The 6,150-nt window shown below is 40.0% G+C and overlaps 1 pseudogene; it reads right to left on the bottom strand.

Annotated features, from left to right (window-relative positions):
* The window catches only part of LOC103737457, a 13,188-nt pseudogene extending 7,262 nt beyond the window's left edge, over window positions 1-5,926 (bottom strand).
* Between the last annotated feature and the right edge of the window lie 224 nt (window positions 5,927-6,150).

Below are 6,150 nucleotides of genomic sequence, written 5' to 3'. Positions count from 1 at the left end.
TGTTATTTTTGTCTCATCCTTTATAAATCATAACAAACCGACACAGACCTTCATCACTTGTTTAGACTTTCTAATTTTTTCTATTTTGGAAAATATCTCCATTCCCATATCCTTTTAACATCTTTTACATTCTAATTTTCTTTTTAAATAATTATGAGACACAATAACATTAACAAATAAATTTTCCATCTGTTGTGAGGATTCTTCTTCTGGAGATACTAAGCAATGCTTATCCCCTTTTAAGGTTCTAGTGTCGAATGTTTGATTAAAGTTTTCCTGGGGAACCAATGAATTTACTGAGCTTACTTACAGAGATGACAGAAAGGTTGCTGAAGTATGTGAGTGACCTAGGTGTATGCACACTGGAAAGCCTTTACCCAGCAGGGATCAAGCTTTCTCTTCCTAGCCTTCCCCAGATTGTATACATTAGCCCTCCACAAATCCAGGAGATCATGTGTAATTAGTGTCGAATTACACACAGTTTTGCTGGGAAGAGTGGCTGGATACTCCAGTGAAGGTCCACTGACCCTGCTTGCCCCTCCTTTAATGAAGGAGCACAACCAACAACAAGCCCAATTGTGATGATGTTTAGCAATCAGGCACAGCTGAAGTTGAGATGATGGTACTTATTTCATGCAGAAGGGACTGCTGTATAGGATCATCTTATTAAAAGAGCATGGACTATAAAAGGATTTGGTGCTAGGATCCACAAATGAGGGAGAACATATGTCTTTTACTTTTTTGAGTCTGTTACTTCACTTAGTATAACAGTTTCTAGATCCATCCATTTTCCTTCAAATTTCATCATTTCATCTTTCTTTACTGCTGAATAGATCTCCATTGTGTAAATATACCACATTTTTGTTAACCACTCATCAGTTGAGGGGCACTTAGGTTGCTTCCATCTCTTAGCTATTGTGAAAAGAGCAGCAACAAACATGGTTGTACAAGTGTCTCTACAATAGTATGAGTCCTTTGTGTATTTGTCAAGGAGTGGTATAACTGGGTAGGTTATATGGTAGGTTCATTTTTAGTTTTATAAGAGTTCTCCACTCCATAGAGGCTCCACGAGTTTGCAATCTCACCATCTGTGAATGAGTGTTCCCCTTTCTCCACATCCTTGCCAGCCTTTGTTATCATTTGTTCCCTTGATCCTAGCCAGTCTGTTTGGAGTAAGATGATAGCTTAGGGTGGTTTTAAATTGCATTGCCCTAATTACTAGTGATGTTGAACACTTTTTAAGATGTTTCTTAGCCATCGTTATTTCTTCCTTTGAGAACTCTCTGTTTAGATCTTTAGCCCATTTTTTAATGGTCTCATTTGGTCTCTTGATTCTCAAATCTCCAGGAGGACACTGGTCACGTTTTTTAAACATAACTTTCTGTTATCATTGTTGTTTCTTACAGTGGACTTGTTCCTAGAATACTGAGACGGTTCCTTTTTTCTCTGTATTTTGAGGACAAATGCTGACTAGTTTAAATGTAGTCAAACATGTTTGTACATACCAGACACAGGGTGAAGTCCTTTACATTTGCACTCTAACTTCACTCTTATATCATTTCCACGACATATGAGATACTATGATTTCATCCATTTTACTGGTGAGCAATATTAAATCATAGAACATTTAAACAACTCCTCTAAGTGCAATATATAGGAAATAACTATGCTGGGATTAAAACGCAGGCACTTTAATTCCAGAGCCTAAAAGTGCTGGAGAGATGGCTCAGCAGTTAGACCCTGGTTTGAATCCCAGCATCCACATGATGGCTAACAATTGTTCATAGCTTCAGTTTCAGGGGACCCAACACCCTCTTCTGTCCTCTCCGAGCACTGCATGCCACGGGTGTGTACACTTACATGCATGCAGGCAGGCATAACACTGTGCTTAGCTGTTATGCTATCCTTTGTACCTACTTCCAGTTTATGTTTTAGCCTTTTCCTTCAAAATAATATACTCCTTGATATATATTGGCTCATGTCTCAGTAAAACTAGCATGTGTGAAAGATATAAGCTAAAAAGGCACTAAATACACTTAGGCTATAGACTTCTTAGCTTAACAACCTAGTACATTTTAGAATACAGGCTGCTTACCCCAGTGATTGCATGTCTGGCTGGGAGCTGTGACTCAGTACTCTTCTGTAGAATATTGGGAGATAGTACTGCACTACATATCACCAGCCTGTGAAGGGAACAATAATCGAAATTTGAAATGCTGTTTCTACTGAATGCTTACCATTATTGTAGCATTGTCATTTTTCAAAAAATCAGTCTTAAATACAATGTACTTCTGTATGAAATTCTCAAATAATTAATTTAAAAAAACAGTCAAACCATCCCTAAATCAGGTATGACCTTCTTTAGGGTATATTTCCTAAAAACAAGAATATTGTCTTATACAACCACAGTGCAATTATCAAAATTGGGAAATTAGCATTGTCCTGTTACGTAAGCTATAGACCTTATGCTATTAGCTAATTGTTCCAACAATGACTTTTACAGAGAAAGAAATTTTTCTTATTTCAGACCCAATACTAGATCATATGTTGCATTCAGCTGTATTCTTTTTAGTATCCTGAACTTGTTTCTAAGTATTTCTGTGTATATTATGATCTTGAGAATTGTGAAGAGTACATGCAATTTAGTTTGCAAAAGGTTCATCAGTCTGAGCTTGTCTGATAGTTCCACAAGATTAGATTCAGCTTACTGACCTTTTATCAGGGACAATATAGGTATGATACTACATACTTCTCCATGCTTCATAGGAAGGGGCAAATGCTATCTATTTGTCCTTGTAACTGTCTTTAATTTTATGTTAACTTTTATGTAGTAGTTTAATTTACTTCTGTATGTACAACATCGAACACATCCTGATGTGTGGTATATGCTCAATAAGCATTATTTGAATTAATATATTTCCATTCTTCTAAAAGAGAATTAATTACTGAAGCCAAAAATTTGCACATCAGAAACCATCCTCTCTTCCCTCTCCTAGTCATGCAATGGTCACCAAGTGGTACTAGTCTTATTTCTAAATAACAAAAGATGTGTTCCCTTCTTCACTCTGACTACATTCACATTGGCTCATAATTCACACGGCCTGCTCTCCTTGCCATGAGTCTTGTCCCCCTCCCCTCAACTTTTAAAGGTAGATAGGGTCTCACTATGTGGACTAGGTTGGCCTGAAACTGACTATGTAAGCTGGCTGGCCTCAAACTCACAGAGATCCACCTGCCTTTGCCTCCTGAGTGCTGGGATTAAAGTGATGTGCTATCACATCCAGTAGTCTTGCTTCTTTTAACCTATCCCTGGATAGTGTGTGAAAGAAAACATTAATACATTTAATACATTTTGTAGATGGGGAATAAGAATGGATTGAATTGGGACAACTTACAAGTTTACATGTTAGAAAAATGATGCAAGTGGTTTACTGTACTTTCATCATTCTACAGTGGGATGTGCTTGTACATTGAAGACAGAGTTTACTTGGATTTTTAAAAGGTTGTAGAAGTCACTTATGTCACTGTGACCAAATACCTGAGAAAACAACTTATGAGAGAAGATATTTGTTTTGGCTGACAGCTTCAGTGGTTCCAGCCCATGGTCACTTGATTCTCTTGATTCTGGGCCTGTGAACAGTGAGTCAGATCATGATGGAAAGCTTGTGGTGGAGGAAAGTGCCTTGCCTCATTGAGGATAGGAAGCAGAGAGAGGTAAGAGTCAAGGACAAGGTATATACTTCAAAGGCTAATCCCTAGTAACCCTCTCCCTCCACCTAGACTCTACCTCATAATAGTCCATTCAGTATGAACTCATCAATGGATGAAATCATCACTGAATTTCAGTGCCCTTGAAAAAGCACCAGCTAGGGACTGAGCCCTTAACACATGAGCCCTTTAGAGGATGTGTCACATTCATCCCATAATATTTTATTCCTACCTCAAAATACTTGTCCATTTATAAATGCATTCAATGAATCTCCAAGTGTTCCTATGGTCTTAACTCCATTGTTTCTCAAAAATTCACACTCCTCTGAGAGTCAAGACAGACTCTTTGTTATGATTCCCTGCAAAACTGCTAGAAACATACAGTTGTACAGCAGGATATGCATTTTCATTTCAAAAGTGAGGAATGAAGGCACAAGAAAGGAGGTTGGTGTCGCGAGCCGGGACTCTGTCCAGCAGAGTCCAGGAAAGACGACACAGACACCAAGGTGAGGTTCAAGCTTCTGTTTCTTTTTCTTCCTTGATTCTCTCTTATAGTCTCTTCATTATCTCACCCACTATGATGCTGCTCGTAAGCAAGTCCTCTGTCATCAGTCATCAAGTAAGTCCGCGTAAGTAAGTCCGTCAGTCGGTCCTCATAAGTAAAGTTCTATTACACACCTCAGCTGTTCATATAGCATTTCCAACAGCCCTCCCTTCAGCCAGGACCAATCAGGGCACACACACGTGCAGCGGGCAGGCAGAGTGCAGCTCATTAGCCACGTAGCAAGATCATCAGGCTGGCAGCACCTGTTTTTGGGCTCACCATACTTCAGAGTTGGGGTAAACAAGCGGGATTCACGAGCCTTGGCAATCAGCCAAGAGTTGAAGTAAACAGCACGAGGTTTGGCAGCCAGCCAGGGCTCCATCTTTGGCTGGCTCGGCTGTGCTCGCTTCCCACAGGTTGGGACCAAGACAAGACTTAAACTCAGTGGGGAAACAATTCTGTGCCATCATGCCTGGCATCTGGGACACATAATGACATAAAGTAAGATGTAAAAGACTTCGGGACTTGCACCCCTGTAGCCTATGGCCCAAATGACCTTTCTGTTGAACTAGTTCTATTCACTGCCTGTGGATTTCTGGGCAGATAGCCCACATTTGTGGCCTCTCTGACTTTTTAGGGTCTCAGTTTCCTCAGTAGATAGGCCATATTCCTGGCATTTCTAACTTCCTGGGAGGTCTCTATTGCAGTTTCCACATCATCTTAACAACTTCAGTCATTGTCCTCTCAGGGCTACCCAAAGGGAATCCAACACTGCCAAAAAACTGCCTGGCCTCCTTAAAAATCTGGGTAGAGGTTTTCAGCACAGCTATCACATTGTGCATGTCTGCTGTATAGTCACTTTTTGTTGCTGTGATACAATATGACCCAAATATAGAATAAAGAGATAAAGGGTTAATATTGACTTTCAGTTCCAGAGAGTTATTGTCCACAATGGCAGGGACAGGATGGAAACATGGCAGCTGGCTGGCTGATGACATCAAGGAAGAAAAGATGAGAGAGAGAGAGAGAGAGAGAGAGAGAGAGAGAGAGAGAGAGAGAGAAGAGAGAACTGGAAGTGGGACAAGGCAAAAAACTCTCAAGGCCTGCCCCCAGTGATGTACTTCCTTCAATGAGGCTCTGCCTCTTCAAGGTTCCATAATGTTCCTAAAGAGGGCCATCAACTTGTTCAAATACTTGAATCCTATAAAGGGCATTTCCAATTCACAATACCACATCTTCAAAACAAGCATTACATATACTGTACTTGAGCAGCCTAAGCACTAGCGAGGCTCACTTGGAGAAGTGCTACAGTGGGCTCTAAGTGCCAAAATGGCAGAGTATATGGAAACACTTTCCCATGTTGTTCTGTTTAATAAAGTATCTAGGTGCTCTCTGCTTCAAAGCAAAAGGTTTCAAATAAATTTACACCTTTATATTCTTGACCCTGTTGTGGGTGGGCGGGTGGCCAGTCTCTGAGATGTTCTTAGGGTAGCTTCTCTGATGTCACAATTCAAAGCATTGACTTCATTGTAACGACACTAACCAACCTCTTCATTGTAACGGCACTAACCCCTTCATTGTAGTGGCACTAACCTCTTCATCAACCTCATCTTCCTTGTTTTCAACACTAAATGTCTTCCAAGCTTTTCTCTCTTTTTCGGTCAAGACATTCATGATGTGATTCTTGGTAAAGGCATTATGTAAGATGAAATAAGCCAGGCACAGATCAAGAATTCCATAATTTCACTCACATGTGGAATGTAAAATTGTTGACTATGTAGAAACAATGTAAGAACGGTGACTAGAGGTTGAAGAGTGGGCAAATAGGGAGTAGTAATCAAAGGATATATGATTGTAGTTAGCGAAGAGGAATACATTTCAAGAGGTGTTTGGTACAG

The sequence above is a fragment of the Nannospalax galili genome, unplaced genomic scaffold (assembly GCF_000622305.1).
Source record: "Nannospalax galili isolate Female #2095 unplaced genomic scaffold, S.galili_v1.0 scaffold198, whole genome shotgun sequence".
Classification (NCBI taxonomy): Eukaryota; Metazoa; Chordata; class Mammalia; order Rodentia; family Spalacidae; genus Nannospalax; species Nannospalax galili.
The sequence above is the reverse complement of the archived record's forward strand: the minus strand, read 5'-3'. Positions and strand labels throughout refer to the sequence as shown.